The sequence below is a fragment of the Acomys minous genome, assembly GCF_964271855.1.
Source record: "Acomys minous genome assembly, chromosome: 5".
In the NCBI taxonomy this organism is placed as follows: domain Eukaryota; kingdom Metazoa; phylum Chordata; class Mammalia; order Rodentia; family Muridae; genus Acomys; species Acomys minous.
The window spans coordinates 106,950,786-106,971,879 of record NC_140494.1 but is presented as its reverse complement, the minus strand read 5'-3'; positions in this window follow the sequence as shown (position 1 = coordinate 106,971,879).

Below are 21,094 nucleotides of genomic sequence, written 5' to 3'. Positions count from 1 at the left end.
CTTGCCCTGCTATAGCGAGAGAGAGAAAGAGAGAGAGAGAGAGAGAGAGAGAGAGAGAGAGAGAGAGAGAGAGAGAGAGAGATTGAAATACATTCTATAACTTTTACTCAGAAATAGAGGTCTTAAGACAGTGATTATGACTTTCCTCAAAAGCCAGGGCACTTGGAATACACACCAGGACAATAGGCTGAGCAAATATTACAGAGCTATCACTTTTCTGCATTGCCCACTTTGCTAGAGATGAGTCGGTTGACTCCTCAAACATTGCAGAGCAAACCAGCCCAACTGGATTCAAGATTAACAACACACCCCTTTCCTTCCTCCCTATCACTCTCTCTTCTTCTAATTTCCAGAAGTATATACAAAGTACTTATCCAAAATGGGGGTACTCAGAATACTATCCGCATAATGAACTCCAGCCATTGTATGCCTGATGTGGGTGACTTTGGTCTCTCTTTTTCTGTCACCTGTACCCCATGTTATTTACAACTTGGGTTGTACCCCAGGTACACATAAATGAGGTATGTCATGGGTCAACGTGGGTGATGTGCACAGCTCTTGTATCCTTCCCGCCAGCAATGAGCAGAAGAGAGTGTTGAGGCATGGGAGAGCAAGGATGCCAGAAGTAGCAGAGCTGTACATGTTCTCAAACAACACCCAGGCATCTGGGACTGAACTTCGACTAGCATAGCGTGTGCCGTCAGTGGCTGAAAGTAGCCGGTGGAATTGCCTTATGAAGAGAAAAGAGAGAACACAGGATGGGGCCTAAAAATGAAGGGAAGATTGCTCCAAGAGAGGAATGTGCTCCAAATAGCCATTCCGTAGCTCCACCTGCTAGAACGGGAGTCCAGGGTTCCATAGCGCCTTTGAGATCATGATATTTTATCAACAAGTTGGGGAAAAGATGAAGGAACTTTCTCTGTGTCACAGTAAGACAGGGACTACACAATGCAAGCTTGTCCCAGGTCACCACTTGTCCTGCCTAGCCTCTACCTCCTGAGCTTTCTAGACTCCTCAGCGCAGGCCCTAGGTCTCCATCCCAGGGTGGCCACAGCCAGAGCAGATGAATTCCTAGATTGGGAGCTACCCAACCTCCCCTTGGGATGTCAACCTGCCTGACACGACTGGTGGTGTATATACTAGCCTGATGCCACACTATGTGCACCCATGTCCTTGTGCCCCATGCTGTTCACTTCTCTTACATTACCACCCAGTGCTCCCAATCCCGGCTACGGCCTCTTTTCCCATTGCCCAAAGCAAAGACTCCAGTGTGCTTCTCTGATGAGTCTGTTCATATTAGAATGAAATGGGTTAGAAGTAGGATTTTTCTCATTGCTCCGGGCCCCATGTGATGGTGGCCACCAGGATCTGACACTCTCATTTTTCCTGTTGGGGGAAGAAGGATTTCTCTCTCGTTTCTGGAAGAGGGAATGACAGGCAAGCCACAGCAGCCGGGGTTGGAAGACAGGCTGTGGTTTCTCATCATTAGAAAAATTAAAGTATACAGACAGAAATGTGGTTTTGCTTCCTAACTGTATCCTGTCAACTAAATATTTCATTTAGGCCTAATGCCTGAGCCAAATGATTATCTCGAGCAAAACTGCACTATTAGAATACACTTAATTATTGATTCAGCCAGGCAAAAAATAAAAAATAAAGAAACCGGGTGGTACTCTAATTCCTCCCATCAAGCATCTCGAGTGTTAATATGCACTTGAACAGCTGCTATTATCCTGGGGAGACCACTGTCTTCAGCTGCAAAATGTACAGCTTCACGCCAGCCACATGGAGACAGACCGAAGGCAATGGTAGAGACACATCTTCTTCCTGCTAGCTCAGAGAGTGCTGAACAGACTCCCCGATGTTGGTGACGGGAAGGGGGCAGGGCTCCCCACACCTCTTAACTTGATTCCCTCTTAAACAAGGAAAAGATGGGTACACTGGTGTCAGGTCTGGAAAATTTTGGATACTCACACAACATCATCACTCTTGTGTTCTTTTGCATCCTTGTACTCGTTTTCAATTAATACATGGGATGAATGTGACACCATAGGGGTCTCTAGAGGTTCTCCAAGGCACCCACCTCTCATTCACAGCTACTAAGGCTAACAGACTGAAGAGACATGGCCAAAGCCACGTGCCATTAGTGGGACTGATAGAATTAAAACTCACGTCCCATCTCCAAATAATTTTTTTTTTTTTGGCAGAAGAGGAAGTCCAGGAGTTCGGGGACAGTGGAGGGTTAGCTGCCTTTGTGTGTGTGTGTGTGTGTGTGTGTGTGTGTGTGTGTTAGGGAGATGTTGTTTACTTATATGATGGGTCTACAGCAAGTCAGCATTGGAATTCTAGACTCAAAAGTGCCAGGAGTGGGATGCTTCCCCATGAATTGTTGGGCAGGTTGTGTTACGGAGATCCTCCTAACAATACAAGTCACCACCGCTGCTCTTGGTTGTCCAACCAGAACTCGATGGTAAGACCTGTTGTTGAAGACCGCAAACACTTTGGTCAGAAGACTTTCAGAAACAAGCTGATACTGGCTGGGAAGCATTTCCCCTGCTGGTTAGCTTTCCTAGTGCTCAAAATTGCAATGCAAGCTGCTGAGGAAGAAAAGTCACCTGTGGTATGAAATGCAACTCTAAGAGCTACAATAACAACCACACTGGCAAGATATGCCCATGAGTGTAACAGTGGCATATTTGGGAGTAACTGACTGCTTTCTGATTGGATTTAAGGCCTACTACATAGGAGGAAACACATGCCAGGTGCTGTGAATCTGACTCAGAGCCCATAGTTTGTGGGTTCACAGTCCGCAGGGGTAAACCTACTATTGTATTGCTGAATAGTATTGAACTGCCCTCTAAACACAAATCTCTGTATCCTAGGTTAGTATCTCTTCCAGTCCTCATCAGAGAAGCTTCCTTGGGCAGTGGATGGTGATTAATTGGCAGAGACTCAGAACTGGTCAAGTACAGAGAATAAACACCTATGGACTGCTCAGCCGTAAGTGGGACATCTACATCACCCTCCCCCAGGGGCCAGAGAATTGCCTCTGGGTCACCTCATAGAGTCAAAACGTGGAATTTTATGACGAACACTTGCTTAGTGGGACATTATGACCAATATCAAGAAAGTTTAATAGTCACTAGCAAATAGAGGTGACAGAATTATCAGATTGAAGGAACCTTCACAGGCCACAATGTTCCACTTGTCCCCACCTCTCTGAAGGTGGGCCTGCTCCTAAATCTTTAAGGTAATCTCCAAAAGTACTCTCTTTAACGGCCCCACAAATGATGCTGATCCATGGCTGTTGTGTAGCTCTTTCCTCTTAAGCGAAGTATTCTCTGCTGGAGGGAGAAAGGAGGCTGCAGAACTCTTGGCTGGAGCTGTAGGCAAACCCACCCCAGCAAGGCCGTGCATCTGACATCTGAGTCTCCACTCTCAAGTGAGTTATCCTTCACCTGCACTCACTCAAGTCACCCTAATAAAGTCACTGGTTTAGCAAGCTGAAACTTGGCCAGGATTGGGTTTTCTTTTGTTTTTTTAAATTTTCTTTTATTGGTCTGGGTTGAATAGACATTTGTTCTCATTTCCTCAGGAAAGGCCATGCAATAGTTGTTCTTTCTCTTTCACATGGGTCAGCCATGGCAGTTTGCTCGTAGTTGAGGAGATTCCAGAGTAAGAATGGGATGGGTCGGACATTCTTTTTTTTTTTTTTTTGAGACAGGGTTTCTCTGTGTAGCCTTGGCTGTCCTGGACTCGCTTTGTAGACCAGGCTGGCCTCGAACTCACAGCTATCTGCCTACCTCTGCTTCCCGAGTGCTAGGATTAAAGGCGTGCGCCACCACTGCCTGGCAGATCGGACATTCTATTTCCTCTAATCCTACAACTCCTTGGTTCTGAATTCTTGCTTCCTTCTGTCTATACAAGTCCATCTTAGCTCAAGTCCTTTGCCTGGATTCACCTACCTGCTTTTCTTTGCTTAAAATTTTGCGGCACTTAGAGTCACGACCAGATGACTTGGGCGTGTACAGAAAGGCTCCGCTGTCAATCTTCTGTTGCTTACGCACCTTCATGTTCGATTCTCCCGATGCTGGAAACTCCTTGTATTCATCACCTTTCTTCTCACTGTGTCAAAATAGCCAACAAAAGTGAGTTAACAGAATGTGTTAGGATTCTCTAGAACAACAGAACAGACCAGGCTGAATATATGTTAAAAGAGAACTTATTTATTAGACTAGCTTACACGATACGGTCAGAGCGCTTCAACAGTATTTCATACCGAAGAAGCTTAGAGCCCAGAAACTCACCTCTCAGCTCACAAGCCTGGGGCCTCCACAGGTTTCCTGGGGATGTGCTGGTCCTGAGTGAACACTGGAAGCCTGGCGCTGGTTCTGATGCCAGCAAAACAATCAGCTGCGGCAGCAACAGAGGAGATGAACTCAGTAGAGTCAAGGCCCCCAGGAACGGAAGCTTCCTCCTCCCATGTCCTTTTATGTGGGCTGCTACAGAAGGTGCTGCCATTTCGGACTGCCGCCATATCAACGAAGACAATCAAGGTAATGCTCCACAGACATGCCCACAGGCCAAACTGATGTAGACAAGCCCCATTGAGCCCCTCCCCAGGTGAGTCTAGGTTGTGCCTAGTTGACAATTAACCAACCACCACCGGAAGTAAGGATTTATTTTGGTTCCTAGTAGAAGAAGGAACAAAGAAGACATGGTAGTCGGAGCCTGTGACAGCTGCCACATTGCCTCCCAGTCAGGAGGGAGGGAGATATGAGCTCTTGTGTTCTATCTACTTTCTCCTTTTCATTCATTCCAGAATCCCAAACCATGGGCTGGTACTGCCCACAGTTAGAGCGGGCTCTCTATTCTCAGTGAAATCTCTCTGAAAACCATAGCAGAGTCACCTAAAGCTATGTTTCTTGATGGCTTTAATCCCAAGAAGTTGACAGTAGAGGATAACTGGCACCCGCCTTCAGGGAGAGTTGGGCCAAGCCCAGTCTAATATCTTGTTTACTGTGCCTTCTGAACATAGGAAGTTCTCTATGCCAGCTCACCCGATGATTCTCTCCTGCTTGCGCTGTCCACAGAAAAGATTGACAAGGCAGCACCTTCTGACCAGTGCTAATCCTTCTAAAACACTAAGCCAATGTCTAAAATCTCTCTAGCCTTGCTCTTTTTTTTTTTTTCCTAAGTGTATGTCCTTTTCTTGCTCTGTCCTCCAAGGTGCCATTTCCTGTTCATGTTGTTCTTTGCTCTTTCTTCCATTATTCTTCAAGCACAAAGCCCAGACAGGACGCGGAGTCTGAAGGGACACCAGCTGCACATATTAGCCGTGTCCACTTTGAAGAGTGTTGTGGTTATGTGAACCCAGGAGGTCCTTTGACCAGGTGCTGACAAGCTTTTTATCACAAGGCCTGTGAACAAGGGATGAGGCCTAGGGGAGGCCACAGAGGCAGCATTCTGTCTTTCAGAAGAAATCGTGCACACCAGCTTTTTGGAAATCTCCACTTCCTGTTCCTTACAGGGCCTGTGATCACTGGCTCTGCCTCCACGATAGCCTTGGCCGTTCTGGGGAGCAATGTAGCATCTTCCTGTGCTTCGTGTAAAAGGAAATGTCCACAGAGGCCTGAGGGATACACAAAAGCAACTGGCAGTTTGTGGTGTGAAGGAAAACAGCATTGGCGAGTCAGAGGATGGAAAATAGGAAATCAATGGCATGTGAAGCCTAGGCAGAGCAATTAGGACCAGGGGACTGGATCTTGCCCATGGCTGGTTGCTTAGTAGGAATTATGGCTGAGATTGCTTCTTCTTCTGGCACTTCCTGAGCCTCCTGCCACTTTCAGACCATGAGGCTAATGCATGGAGGACATGAAGGTTATAGGAGTCGGGTTGTTTAGATGATGGCGCATGCACGTGCCAACACACACACACACACACACACACACACACACACACACACACACACACACACACACACACACCATTTATTTTTTGACTTCCTGGGCCCATGCCTTTTGTACTGTGACTTTTTTCTTTCTTCCAACTTGAAGAGGAATTTGTTTCTCCAGACTTTAAATCTGAACAGATACTTTTTCTTTGTTTGTTTGTTTCAAGACAGGGTTTTTCTGTGTAGCCTTGACTGTCCTGGACTCGCTTTGTAGACCAGGCTGGCCTCGAACTCAGAACGATCTGCCTGCCTCTGCCTCCTGAGTGCTGGGATTAAAGGCGTGCGCCATTGCGCCCCTGAACAGATACTTTAAAACTCGTTTTAGCCCACAAAATGCGACAAAGCCAGTAATGAGTCTGTTCCAAGTCTAGAAGCTAAGAGCTCGTGTGCTCTGCTCTCTCTCTCCAGGAGAAGGCGTTGCTGTGTGAAAAACCCACCTGTTGGATGATGGGAGATATGTAGCCCTTCCCTCTGCTGCCAGTCACTAGGTGTTGGCATGAGGCACCCTGAAACAGTTAACCTACACCCTGCCCAGTGGATGACTACAGTCACGTGAAGGAACCCAGCCAAACTGGCCATGCTTGGCTCACATCTGAAGAACCTCCCAGCCGACCTGTGAGTAATTACACTTTTTGGCATCCTTGGGTTTGGGATAGTTCTTTGTATGGCAGTACTCAAACGAGACACAGAAAAGAAGGGTAGGGTGAAAGACATGCTAGACCTCAAGGACATTCGCCTTCATCTAGGCTTCTCTATAATCTGGGCTTATCTCTTTGCTCCCTCTCCAAATATACACACATAGCAAGTTCTATCTTACTAAGGCTTCTGTTCAGTGTGAACTCTTGTTCCCAGCTTCTATGGCTTCCTCTTTCAGGGACATTGTCTCATTTCTCCTCTTCTTCTGCTTGGTTGATTCTTACTCCATCAATCTGTTTAGCTGTCACTTCCCCTACCATGACCCATCACTGTTCTTTAGTTATCTTTCTTTTTGTCTTTCCATTGCTTGATATGTTATTTTTACATCTGTATGTACTTCATCATGAGCACAGATATTCTCAAAGCCACAGGGTGATTCTGATGAGAATTCAGGGCTAAACGGAGGCTAGTTACTATGGCTAGAGGTGTGTGTGTGTGTGTGTGTGTGTGTGTGTGTGTGTGTGTGTGCGCGCGCGCGCGCACGAGTATACGTATGTATGTGCGTGTGTGTGAATGTGTCTGTGAGTATATGCGCTTGTATGTATGTTGGGGAACTGTCCTAGATAAACACCACGGTCTTCCTACGTTCTTCTTCCCCTCAGCTACCTTTGGGCTGCTGCTCCTGCGAACAGCCCCTCCTCCTCCCTGAAACTGCAGGATTACCTCTCTGTGCCAATTCTACTGTCACTCTGGTCTCAATAGAGAAGTGGTATGAATGCCTGATGTTTCCCTTTGTTGTTCTGTCCAATAGTTTCCACAAAACCACTGACAAAGGCTGTTTTGTGCGATGTTTTGCAAGGCAGAGGAGGAGCACACATGACAGTGAACTTTTAACGACGTGAGCTGCAGCTTGTTCGTAGAAGTCCTTTGGATGTCCCCTGAACCATCAGCTTCTCTGAGTTTTGCCTCTTTGTGGTAATAGATTCTTTCTCTTTTCCCTGATATTTTTTTTTCTCTCTCTCTTTGTTACCATTTTTGCTTTTCTTGACTCTCTCTACTGGGGCTACTTCATTGATCTAAAAACCTGTCTCTATAACTCAGAGCAACTCCTTGGTTCTCCACCCCTCTGGCATGACAGGCCTAATAGGTCCTTTCACCGTAAAGGGCCCAGCGAAGTCTATTGTGAAACAGAATATAGCTCTCTGGTTCCAGGAGCTCAGCTGTTGGCTTCAGCATGAGCAATTCTTTTCTGTCCGCATATCACTTTTGCCTATTTACTGACTTATCAGTTCCTTCCATAGAGCAACTGAAGATCTGTTTCTACCTTGGGAACATGAATGTGTTCTTAGGGCTGAGCAGAGACGAAGAGCAGGCCCTCAGTGTGTCTTTACTAGCTAACCTGATGCCAAAGTCAATGCACAATGGGGCCATATGGGCCCAGGGCAAAGCTGGGGGAAGGGCTGGACCTGGGTCTACCAGGAAACTTTGATGAAGGAGTCCTTAAGGAATGCTCAGAGTTCAAAAGAAGGGTGTGGGGGGAGGGTGACCTGTTACAATATAAGGAGAATGCTGTTTGAAATTAGATAGACTGTGTCTCAGCATCTGCTTCCATCCCATAGTGGGTAGGGTCTTTCAGAGGACCTCTATGTTAGGCTCCCATCCTGTTCCCTTTCTTCAAGCACCTCCATTGTCTATTCTGGTTGCCCTTCTGAATGAGAATTAAGCATCTTCCCTAGGGTCCTCCTTGTTATTTAGCTTCTTTAGGTCTATGGACTGTAGTGTGGTTATCCTGTATTATATGGCTAATATCATTTATAAGTGAGTATTATGAGTGTCTTTCTGGGTCTGGGTTAACCCAGGGGGACTTAGGGAAGAGTTGGGGAATAGAAAGACCTGAAGAGGACAGGAGCTCCACAAGGATAGCAGCAGACCCAACAAATCTGGGCCCAGGGGGACCTACAGGCACTGATGCACCAACCAAGGACCATACATGGAGAGGACCTAGATCCCCTGCTCAGAAGTTGTCAGTAACCATCATGGTTTCCGTGTGAGCCCCATAGTATGGGGATTAGGGGCTGCCTCTGACATGGACCCCTTGCCCACTCATTGATCACTTCCCCTTGGTGGGGCGGCTTTGCCAGCCCACAGAGGAAGAGGATACAGGCAATCCAGGTGAGACTTGATAGGCTGGGGTCTGATGGTGGGAGAAGAGGACTTCCCCTTTCTGAGGACTAGGTGAAGGGGGGGACGGTGAAGAGAGAGGGAGAGTAGGACCAGGGAGGAGATGAGGGAGGAGGCTACAATCAGGATGTAAAGTGAATGAATTAAAAATAAATTTGTTTTTTTTTTTTTAAAGAAATTAGATAAACAAAGGTCATAGCCGAATAGCCTACAAGGAATCAGAGTGTAAAGGAGGACATAAGGATGGGACATTGTGACAGGAATGGGGATCTGGGGCCTCGGAGATCCTTCTGCCTTACAGCGCATGGGTTAATGAAGTGAGGCCAGGAAGGGTTATTTAATAGTTCAAACTGAATCGGCCACTTCAGAACTGTCCTCCTCACTTGTGTGCATGTGTGTGTGTGTGTGTGTGTGCGCACACGCGCGCGTGTGTGTGCAGGTAGGCATGTACATGCAATAAAACAGGTGCACATGGACTTCCTGCCTCGCATCAGACTTAGGAGCAAGCGGGAAAGTGCTGGCGACTTCAAAATGCAGAAGTCGTATATGGCAGCACTTGAGAGGATGACTGGGTTCTGTACTGAGAAGGTCTGCACTGCAAGTTTCACCTCTAGCTGTGGTAGTTTAGGGTAAAGACACTGAGGGCCCGTATTTCCCTCAACTCCAGCACTAGGACAAAGTACCTAATGTATGAGTTTGCTAGGAGCTTATGTAAAATAAAACGCTCTGGGCTCCGTACTTAGGACTTAATCTCTGGTTTTCAGTAGAATAGATCAATTAACTGTGGCAATAGTTAACAAATACTTTCGCACACACCGTGCTGTGTCCCACACATTCCTAAGCTTACTTGGACATGAGGAATTGAGCTGTTCTTGCAGGTGCTTGTGGATAAAGACACCTTAATGTGTTGCCCTGTCCATACTGCCTGAGGTCCGGGAGTGACAGTCAGGGAGGGGTTATTCTAAACACTCCACAAACGTGCTAAAAATGAGCTCTTTCTCCTGGACCAACTCTTGACTCCAAGCAGGGACAAGAAAATGACATATGTCTTCTGGGAGAGTGACTCAGCTATGGCCACACGGCCCACATAGCCACATCCCAGGTTTCCCTCTGAGATTTCCCCACTACCCAAAACTCGATGAGGTCTGACCTTGCGAGATGGGATGAGCTCTCAGCCCAGAGCGGTGTGACTGCAGCTGAGGATGGCCCATTCATAATGCAGGCACCGACAAACCCTTTAGCGACATTGCTGAGGGCGGGCTATTACTTACAATGTAGTTAGTGTCGCTTAACCAGAATGGATGGGGTGCAGTATTTGAGAGAAGAGCCCTAAGTCTGATGGAGAGGAAAATAAGTTACAGCAATGGTAGGCTGGTGTAGAGCAGCAGGGGACAGGGGCACAGGTGCTGACAGAGGACAGGTCATCCCTACTCAATGCAGTTTGAGAGGTGGGAGAAAGAGAAGCAGGGGTTAGGGGCAAAGAGATGCATGGCCATGGAGGGTCACTGAAACTCTACTGGGAATTTCCCTAAGGCTTGATACCCACGCGGCTGGTCCAGTTCCGCCATCTTAAGGTTCTACTCAAAACCACCAAAGACAGCTGTGATTGTTTCTGCTGATTCTGTTTTCAAACTGCCAATGCCTACGTCTCACCATGATTTCTTTACCTTTATGAAGTGTCTCACTAAAGACTACCCAGAAAGATGTGGGCGGATGCATTATCCATGAGTAGTGTTAAAGGATTAGAAAACTGACCAGAAGGTTGCTCCTTAGAAACACTTAGTGACATATGTTGAAGACGTCACCCTAGTGGGCCCCAGATCACCAACCCCTAGCTCGAGTCTTTTACGAACTTCCTGGCCCATGTTGCTTTCTTCTGCCTGGTTGTGGAATAGAGTCATTGATCTGAAGACTACAGCAGCTTAGAGGAGACAAAAAAGGACTTGTAAGACCCGAAACTTCTGAGCCACGTGACCTTGCCCCTGCAAGTCTCTAAGTCTTGCTTTACAATTGATTGACCATTGTGCCAACTTCACAGAGCGGTTGCGTTTATGGGTACTTAGCTCTGTACATGTTCAGGAAAAAGCATGCCCCTCATTCTCTCTGTGATACTTTTCCAGAATTAGGAATAAGAAGAGAAATCTGGTGTGGGACTCATGAGGACGAACATCTCATTCTAATATCACCACCTTCTTGGATTAAAAGAGAAAATAGATGGGAATTTTTTTTTTTTTTAGTTTCTGAGAGGTAAGATACTAAAACCAAGGAGAGCTGTGAGACGCCATCTAGGGTCAAACTTTTACCAGGACCTCATGGGGACTGCATGGAGCTTGCATGGTTGGATAACAGCACTCTAAAGACAGGGTTATTTTCCTGCTGGACACAAAAAAGGAGGGAGGTTAGAGTTTATAATGGAAAATGACTTAACAAATATCATGGAATTAAAATTACTTTGCTCGTCACTGTGCGAAGGTGATCCCATGCATTGGGTACATAGGTTTGAGGTTTAGAAAGATATTCCAGCCATTAAAGCAAATTGGACTTTCTGAGACTCCCAACCATTGAGGAACTCAGTCCTTTAGATTAATGTTCACTACTATCCCCAAACACACACACACACACACACACACACACACACACACACACACACACACAGAGAGAGAGAGAGAGAGAGAGAGAGACAGACAGACAGACAGACAGACAGACACAGAGACACAGAGACACAGAGACACAGAGACAGAGTGCCTTCACTGCTTTTTCCAGCTACTCATCAATGATAACCTGCCTTGGGATGAGCAACATATTCTCCTCCTCTTTGCTCATCCCTGGAGTCAGACAGATAAGCAAAGTAGTGATGCAATAGGTTATCACTAGGTGCTGAAACAAAGAAGCACCACCTGCCTCCATCTGATTTAACACAGAAGAAACCTGTTGTCTAGGTTCATTCCTGGAAGAACCTTTATATGGCACATAGGGCCCAGCCTCTTTCAGTGTTGCCCTGTATTCTCACCTAGGAATGTGGAAGACTCCACATTTCTCAGGTGGATGGGAAGAAAGAAATATTTCATACCATTGTCTTGCATTTCGCTAACAATGCTAACAGAAGTGTGCCAAGAGAGGCTACGAAACTGCAATCCACTATTGGACAGCTGTTTGCATCATCAGAGCTTCAGCAGAGAGGCTGGCGAGCTCAGCCGTTGAAAGAGCCAATTTCATGTAGTAGGAGTAACATCCGTTGGCAGGTGACATGGGAAGCCTTTGGAAGGACCGCATCGGCATGTAGGGACGTCTTCCCTGTCTTTTTCACAAAGAGGTTTATCTTTCTCCCCACATTGCGCATACAACAGAAACCAAGAAGAAGAGAGTATCTGGGCCAGCAGAGTTAGAGAGCCAAGAACGAACCAAGAAGTGTTTTCATCCAGCTTCTAAGATAGTTGTGTGGGATAAAAACACCTGATCACTGAAGAATTAGAGGACGCGGAATGCTCAAGAGATGTGTGGAGGAGTAAATGAGGGGAAAGTGGAGTGTTCACAGTAGCCCATGCTCCTGTGGGGCAGGAGGGGCAAACAGAGCTATGCTCTGCATCCCATTTCCTCTTCCACATCTTTTCCTTTTCTATGGCCTTGGGCAGTTCATCTGAAACCGTCACAGAACCATTATTTAAATGTCTCTAGACCCCACTGCCTCAGAGTTACAAGTCTAGGCGATGTTCAGACTATACCAGGAGTGTAGGCTGAGCACTCACTAGCATCCTCAACGTGAAATAACCGCATCCGAGGACTAGCCACCAGCAGGTCAAGTCCCAGCTTGAACAGCATAAAGCCTGATCTCCCAACGATGGCCACCTCAATGTGAGAACTAGAGGAGCTACTCCCAAAGCCATGTGGGTTTCTGGTCTCCATGTTCTGACCAGTCTGCTGCTGAGGTTCATCGTTATTTCAGATGTAGCACTAGAAATGAGCACAATTATCCTGATGTGTATGGACAGTTGGGTGCACAATAGGTTGGGATTATTAACTCTCTCATTCAGGACACTACATTTCTATTAATGTTACATTAGCTTTGTTGAAAGTCATGTACCATGCTAGTACATAATGAGCTTACAGTCAACTAATCCCCTGTGGCTTTGTTTTACATGAAATTCTGGAAAACGAAGACTTCTCCCCACTCAGCATTTATACAATTAATTTGGGATGTAAGAGGTGGGACCTTCACTCTACCTCAGGTAAATTTTCATCTTGTGCATTCTGTCCTATCCTCCTGGTCTGCCTTTTGAATCTAGATTTTATCACCCGGAGTTATTAGCCGTCCGCCCAGCTGGGTGCCATCTGCAACTTTGATAAGCAAGCTTTCTGTGTGATTTGGGCAGGCATGTGTGATGGTCAAGTTTCAACTGTTTTGCATAGACTATTGTTAAAATGAGATCGTATCCCTTTGCATATATTAGCCAATGAAAAGAAAATTAGTAGACCAGTCAATTTATGGATGAGCTACTGCCTACCCACAAGGTGACATGCAAAAAAAAAAAAAAAAAAAAAAAAGACTCACCTTGCCTCTGTCTCACTTTGCTATCTCTCCTGAGATGCACAGGGGAATGGAAGACAATGCTTTTTAATACTGACAATTTTTTCCTCTTGTTTGAAGGCTAATAGATACTTAATAGGCATGGTAACCCTCAACTGCCCAGTGCAAAACTTCTATTTTCCCTTGAAATCCATGCTCCCTTTAGTCTGTTTCATCACAGAATGCTACATTTGCGTTCTTCCAGCGGCACAGTCCACAAGACCTTGGTGTCATTGTCAAGTCTTAGTTTCCTTTCACATCCAAACTTCCAGTTATCAAGCAATTGTTTTGCCTCAAGCTTCAGCAAATATTGAAGACATACTCCCGGGCATAGCTCATTGTTCTGAGCTGCCACCGTCGCTGGCCTGGCCTGGTGCTGCAGCCTCTCCAGCTGTCCTGATCCCTGCCATTGCCCAAGTGTACTCTGTGCCATCCTTTTGGAAACTGACTCAGACCATTCGGCCCTTCTGCTCAAAACACCTTACTAGTTCTAAGTTTTCTCAAAATAAGAAGCAAATGACTCCCTACAGTTAGAACCACCCTGGAGGACAAGAGCCCTTGGTCCCATCCACCTCTATGATGTTCCTCCTCGCTCATTGACATCAGTCAGTTCTTGTTGCCCATGGAACATTCTAGGAAAGATCTTTTTCTGGCTGCTTGTCCTACTGGGTGGCTCTTTTACTGCCCAAATATATCTTACATTCCCTGACCACTGTACTTCTTATGTCCACTGGCCAGCTTCAGGGCTTTCCTGACCGTTCTGTACCGAGCACAACACTGCTTTCCATGCTCCAGCCCTTTCCTCTCCTTGTTCTGTTTCCCCTCCCCCCCCCCCCCCATAGCATTTAGTGTCACCTAGCATAACATGTGGAGTCCTGGTTCACGCCATGTGTCTTCCTGTCTGATATAAACAAGGGTTTCCTTTGCGCGGTAGTACAGTCCCACACAGAGAAACGTGCCACGCACAGCCAGCTCCCTGTAAACTGAGCTGCAGGCTCTAGGTTCGCCTCAGACTTCGCCGTATCTTCCCTGGGTCCACATTTCTACAGCTATACTACGGCATAGTATTTGCTCAGTAGAATTCAAACATATTTCTCCTAACACTAGGGGACACCTCCTTCCAGTGAGCATACACTTAGGCAGGAATCAAATAGATACATTCAACCAGAAGAGCTCCCCTTTTGATTAGATTAATGAATCATATTAAAGAGACCTCTTCTAGCTAAAAAAGAGATCAGAAAAAAATGATCTGAAGAGCCCCAGTCACTATGCCAGCTCCAAAGTCCTTCTCATGGAGGAAGTTTAAAAACAAAAAAACAAAAACAAAAAAATACCCCACAAAACCAAGGAGTATTTTGAGCAGCGCGATGAGTGCGAGTTACCAGAATTCATTGCTAAGAATAGCTGTGTATATATCATCGTTTATGAGGTTTTCCCCCCCAAAGGGGAAGCAATTATCTTTTAAACCTTATTTGAGCTCTGCTCTCACTTCCTCCCCCTTTCTCCCTCCCAACAGTGATGTGGGGGATGGGTTAGAACTCACTGAAGGTCTCCTTTCAAGAGGAAGCTAGGAGCCACCATTATCAGGGATGCCTGCCCAAGATGACAAAAAGGCACCACGGATTTCAGAGAAAGATGCACCCGAAATTCATCCAGCGACTCAGCCCATTGCTGAAATGGAAGGGCACCCAGCCTCACAAATTAAACGCAGGCTCAATTAGAATTTTCGCTAAAATTCGGAATTACAACCGTTTCTCCCCCCTAAACGACAGGATTACATGGCACTGCCGAGAAACTGACAGGTAATTTGAGAAACTAAGGTTCCTCGGACTCTGTAGTTAATGGAGAATTTAGCACCAATTCCTGTGTAATTTGCACTTCTGAGAAGCAGAATTAGTAGAAAGTCAGACATCTCCCCACTTTCAGCTCTTGGATCTGCCAGGCTTTCAGATGACCAGGGATGGAGAAGGATTAGGTTCAGAGGTCACCATTTCAATATCTGAGGCTGCCCAGCTCCCCCAAACTGGCATTTGAACTGAAGAGTTGGAAATTGGAGGTGACATTCAGAAGTCTCTGAAAATTATAACCCCGACTTCCTCCTGGAGACGCTTATCTGAATCCTAGCCTACCCTTTGATGAGGTTACTGAAAAGGCACTCCACTCGGCGCTCTGGAAAGATAACAGACAGCACCAGCGAGGCCCCGGTGTATCCCTTGAGGGAAAACAGTAGCAGATGTAACAAGCGGGGACACTAATTAAAGTGTCTAGGCAACTTTCTGGGGGGGGATGAGGGAGTCTGCCCCCGATGCCTCTTCTCTCTGGGCTTCTCGCGGGAGCGATGCCCTGAGCCATGAGGCCCTTTAATAAGTGCTCCTCAACACTGCTGCCCCAGGAAGCAACGTTTGTGCTAGCAGGGGTCACTCCTGGAGACCATGGTCCCCTCCTGCTCCTCAACTGCCTGTTTCATTTGTCTTCCTGACCAACATGGATGAGGCAGAAATGAGAAACGGGCACCAAAGCTGCCTCTTTCCCAGCCATCAGATAGGTCCGGGCAGTCCCGCAGCAGGCTCTGTAGCCCACACAGTAGTCGGTACCGAGGACTCCTCTGACGTGCAATGGCGGAGGCTACTGAGCCCATGCTGCCCTCTTTCTGAAGTCTACCCTACTCAGGGCCTCACACACTTGTTGTGACTCTTCTGCTGCTTGAATGAACGTGGATTCAAAACTCTCCAGCGACGCCCACAAATGCAGGAGCCCTGTCTCACATTGTATTGCTCCTCAAGCTCCTTGGGAGTGGCGGGGTGCATGAAGGTGCCCATTCCGTACTGTTCATTAGGTGCATGTAGTGGGGGCATGCTCTCTAACATGTGGCCTGCTAAGTAGGCACCCCAGGGCCACAGTCCTGCTTCCTCTACCTCCTGCTGACTGTGTGACAGTGAACAAATTAGTTCGCTCCTGTAGGCTCACTCCCTTTACCTTGTCATGAGAAGGGGAAAAAAATTGCACAGCTGTAAAGGTCAAAGGACTAACACTTTGGCTTATTGGTCAAAATTACAATTTCTTTCTTTAGGTACATGGGATTTAGGCAAGAGTGTTTTGAATAGTGCTGGGGCCATTACAAAGTAAAGAGGAGTGATGAAATGGCTCAGGGTATAGAGGCACTTGCCACCAAGTCTATTGACTGGAGTTTGATCCCCCAAATCCACATGGTAGTAGGAAAGAACCAATCCCCCCAAGTTGTTCTCTGACCTCTGACATCATTCTCATGTCTCTCTCTCTTTTTGTCGCTCTGTCTCTGTCTCTGTCTCTCTGTCTCTCTTTGTCTCTCTATGTCTCTCTCTGTCTCTGTCTCTGTCTCTGTCTCTCTCTCTCTCTCTCTCTCTCTCTCTCTCTCTCTCTCTCTCTCACACACACACACACACACACACACACACCTGAGGAGATATCCCAATTACTAAAGTGATGCATAAGCAGAGGACCTTAACTAGATCCCCATCACCCGTCTGCATCTGCAAAGCTGTAAATGAAGACATGCATGGGGTGGGGTAGGGGTGGGACAGGGGTGGGGTGGGGGTGGGACAGGGGTGGGACAGGGGTGGGGTGGGGGTGGGACAGGGGTGGGGTGGGGGTGGGACAGGGGTGGGACAGGGGTGGGGTGGGGGTGGGACAGGGGTGGGACAGGGGTGGGGTGGGGGTGGGACAGGGGTGGGACAGGGGTGGGGTGGGGGTGGGACAGGGGTGGGACGGGGGTGGGGTGGGGGTGGGACAGGGGTGGGGTGGGGGTGGGACAGGGGTGGGACAGGGGTGGGGTGGGGGTGGGACAGGGGTGGGGTGGGGGTGGGACAGGGGTGGGACAGGGGTGGGGTGGGGGTGGGACAGGGGTGGGGTGGGGGTGGGACAGGGGTGGGACAGGGGTGGGGTGGGGGTGGGACAGGGGTGGGGTGGGGGTGGGGTGGGGGTGGGACAGGGGTGGGGTGGGGGTGGGACAGGGGTGGGACGGGGGTGGGGTGGGGGTGGGACAGGGGTGGGACGGGGGTGGGGTGGGGGTGGGACAGGGGTGGGGTGGGGGTGGGACAGGGGTGGGACGGGGGTGGGACAGGGGTGGGACAGGGGTGGGGTGGGGGTGGGACAGGGGTGGGACAGGGGTGGGGTGGGGGTGGGACAGGGGTGGGACAGGGGTGGGGTGGGGGTGGGACAGGGGTGGGGTGGGGGTGGGACAGGGGTGGGACAGGGGTGGGGTGGGGGTGGGACAGGGGTGGGGTGGGGGTGGGACAGGGGTGGGGTGGGGGTGGGGGGAGACAGGCAGATCCCTGGAGCTCCCTGGCTGGGTTCCTGTGACAGGCCCTTTTTCAAAAATCAAGGTGGATGACTCCAGAGGAATAGCACCCGAGGTTGTCCTCTGTTCTCCACGGGTACCAGCACACATGTACATGACTATACATGCATCCATGCACCTACCCACATATACATCACCGCCAGTGTGTGTGTATGTATTCTTGGAATTCATTCATTGCTCAATAGGTGTGCAATGAATACCGTGTACTGAGTATATTATCTGCAATAAATAGAAGGATCAGTCTAAACCGTGTCTCTTATCCTACAGGCTTACACTGCAGTAAGTGGCGAGTGGTAAGGGTGGTATAAGGTTAAAAGGTGAAGCAGAACACCTTTTAAATCCATGCAATATGATATTATTGTATAGCTCTGTGTCAATCCCATATTTGGGTATCATCCTCTAGTTTCATGAATTCTCCAAAGACATAACTATATGATTTCAAATATACCAGAGAAGTCACCATAGTCCATTCTGTTCCTTATAAAATGAAACCGCATGATGCATAGCTGATTATTCTGTGTCAAAACAAGCAGCGACTTTGTAAAGAAGCAAGACCATCTTCATTAGCTATGTCTAGAGTAACTACGTAAGTCTGGCAGTGGGGATGGGGGCACGGCCGCCGGACAGCTGAAGGGATAGCCTCAGTGTCAAGCCTGAATCAAACCCTTGGGTGTCAGGAAGCATCTGCAGGAGACAAACCATCAGGAATATGACCCTGAAGGGCTCAGCTAATAAGGACAGGAATGATGTGTGACAGCATGGATGGGGGCTTCTGTCTCCCAGGGACATTCCGAAGCAGAGACTTTTTTGGAACTGAGAGCCCACGCCGAGCAGTAAACAGTCACTGGCTTTGCAAACAGTGCGTTCACTCCCAGACCGAAGAGTAATCTTCTTATGTGCACAGTGTGGAAAGGACAGCTGGTCCCAGGACAGTCTTTTCAGCCAGGGCAGCGCACACAGAAAACAATTATTGTATGACCACCATTCTAAAATAAATGACAGATAACTACAAGTCTGCGGATCTCACACAGAGACACTCTATCTTCATAAAGGTCCTTGTGGAGCATAAAACTTTAATAACCTAGGTCTTAGGTATGGTACGAGAAGTCTGTAAGTGATGTTTTTTAAAGATGCTCTGAAGTCCATGGCAATCATACCCTTCATTTGCACTGCACACATGCTTATATCTTTCTCTGGGTCTGCATGTAGAGGCCTGAGGCCCACGTCACACGTCTCCTTCTACCAGTCACTACCTTAGTTTTTGAGACAGTACCTTTTTATTGATCTGGCTAGACTGGCTGGCCGGAGAATGCCCCCACAGCACTGGACTAAGGCATCAGCATCCCACTTGGTTTTTATGTGAGTGTTGGGAATTCAAACACAGGTCTTCATACGTGTACACAAGCACTTTACCCAGCAAACCATCTCCCCAACCCCTCGTTTTAATGTCTTTCTGAATAGAATTAATCGTGTATTCCCTAAAATTTCTTTCAAAGTATCTGGAGCTAGTTGGTAGCAGCAGTTAATTTTCCAGAGTTATACCTAAATATTGCTAAAATAGCAAGATTGGTAATGCAAGGCTTAATCGTGTCACTGGGAAAATACCAGTTGATTGGATTGGCCATTTGTTTCTCACTCAATAGACGCTCAGCTTTAGACACAAAACTTTTGCCTGTTGTGTCGATTGACATGTACTCACTCAGTGCCTACAACAGTGTTGGAAATATAAATATAGTAGGCACTTGATACATATTTATTCAGTGGATGATTGAAAGCATAAGGTTGTTGTCTGAGTGGATTGCTTTCAAGTTGCTGTTAACAAGTAAGGCGGCTTCTGTACTAGTTGAACTGGAATGCATATTATCTATGCAAGGAAAGTTCATTCCTGTATTCATTTATTCTCCATTTACTTAGTTATTTATTCATTCATTCAAAACCCGGCTATTTAGCATTGACTGTGTGCAAGTCACTGTGATGGGAGACATAAAGTTGCATTATGGGAGACACAAAGACGGACAAGACACCCTTTCCACCATCACAGGAGTCATACACGTGTTTATCTTGTGGAGAAGGCGTGACCAAATCAAGCAATTGGATAAGGGCTGAGCTGGAAAAGCAGCCCCAAAGGTGCCTTAATTCTGAGATTCCATGATACAGAGCTCTAAGGGTTGATTTAAGATAGTTTCTAGGCAACATAAAACCTAATGTTACTGAGGCTTAACTGTTAAACTTCTTTCCACAGTGAGTGCTTTATGAAGAATATGCAACTTATGGGACTTAGGAAACTAGCTGATCATTGGCCCTGGCTTCTGAGCCATCTCCGTTGTACAGGGTTAACTGCTGCATAAGCCATGCCTTCCATAAACTAGGCAGATGAGCAGTGTCAGCTCAGACTAGCCTTCATCTTAGCTGGTAACCATGCAAAGATCAGGCCGCCCTGTGTGTCTCCTCTCTGCTCTACTGAGCCACAGGTATCTGCTGCTCAAGCCTAGGGTCTGTCACAGGCACGATAAACTTGAGGAGGATGCTAGAACTCAAAAGCACACAGAATGAACCTCAGGCAGAATAATCCCTTCCATTAGATAGACCTTAGTTCCCAAAATATTTGCTCTTATGCATTATCTTACCGGAAGGGACACCAACTCTCTGAGTGGGATTCTCCTTTGTTGAGGCCAAACACACTTGACCAGCATGGCCACAGATAAAGCTCCCCATGAGGCAGTGACTGTGGAGAGATCAGGAATCCTTTTCCTATACAACAAGAGGCTCCGTATGCATGAAGCTATGGAGCAACACCACCCCCAACTCTCTGGAATGCCAGCATCAGGCGTCCCACTGATCACTAGAATAGCACGATCCACTGGACCCACAGATCATCTGGCTGACAGCAGCGGGGAGATGCTCCATCTTCACGCTTGTCAGGTCCATGAATGTATCAAGGTATCACAAGGAGATGCCACTGGGGAGTCTGGACCACAGCCAAGACCAAAGTCATCAAGTGAAGGCATGGGCTGGGTTGACAGTAGACTCTACCTCACTTCTCCAGAGCAGGAAGCAGGTACAGCCTTTCCATTAGAAATCAGGTCTGGTCCAGCTGCTCAAGAGCCAAAGCACCTATTGATGATGCCTTTGGTCCTTTGAAGGGTCCATCAGGAAGGACCACTTCAAAGGATGTTTGAGGCTTTGCCTGCGGCCCTTTGCAATAGACTCAAAAGGCCTGGATTCGAATTCTTCCTCTACCCTCCACAACATAGATGGTTCCAGGCAGGACTCCAGAAAATGGACATCAAAACCAGCTTTGGAGACGGATCATATAAAAGAACTTTTATGAAAAGTCTTTGGAAATGTGTGTATAATGGACTAATATGAGTATTTTCTTCAGAACAGAAGGCCCTGGCAAAGAAACCCATCACCAAAATTCAAC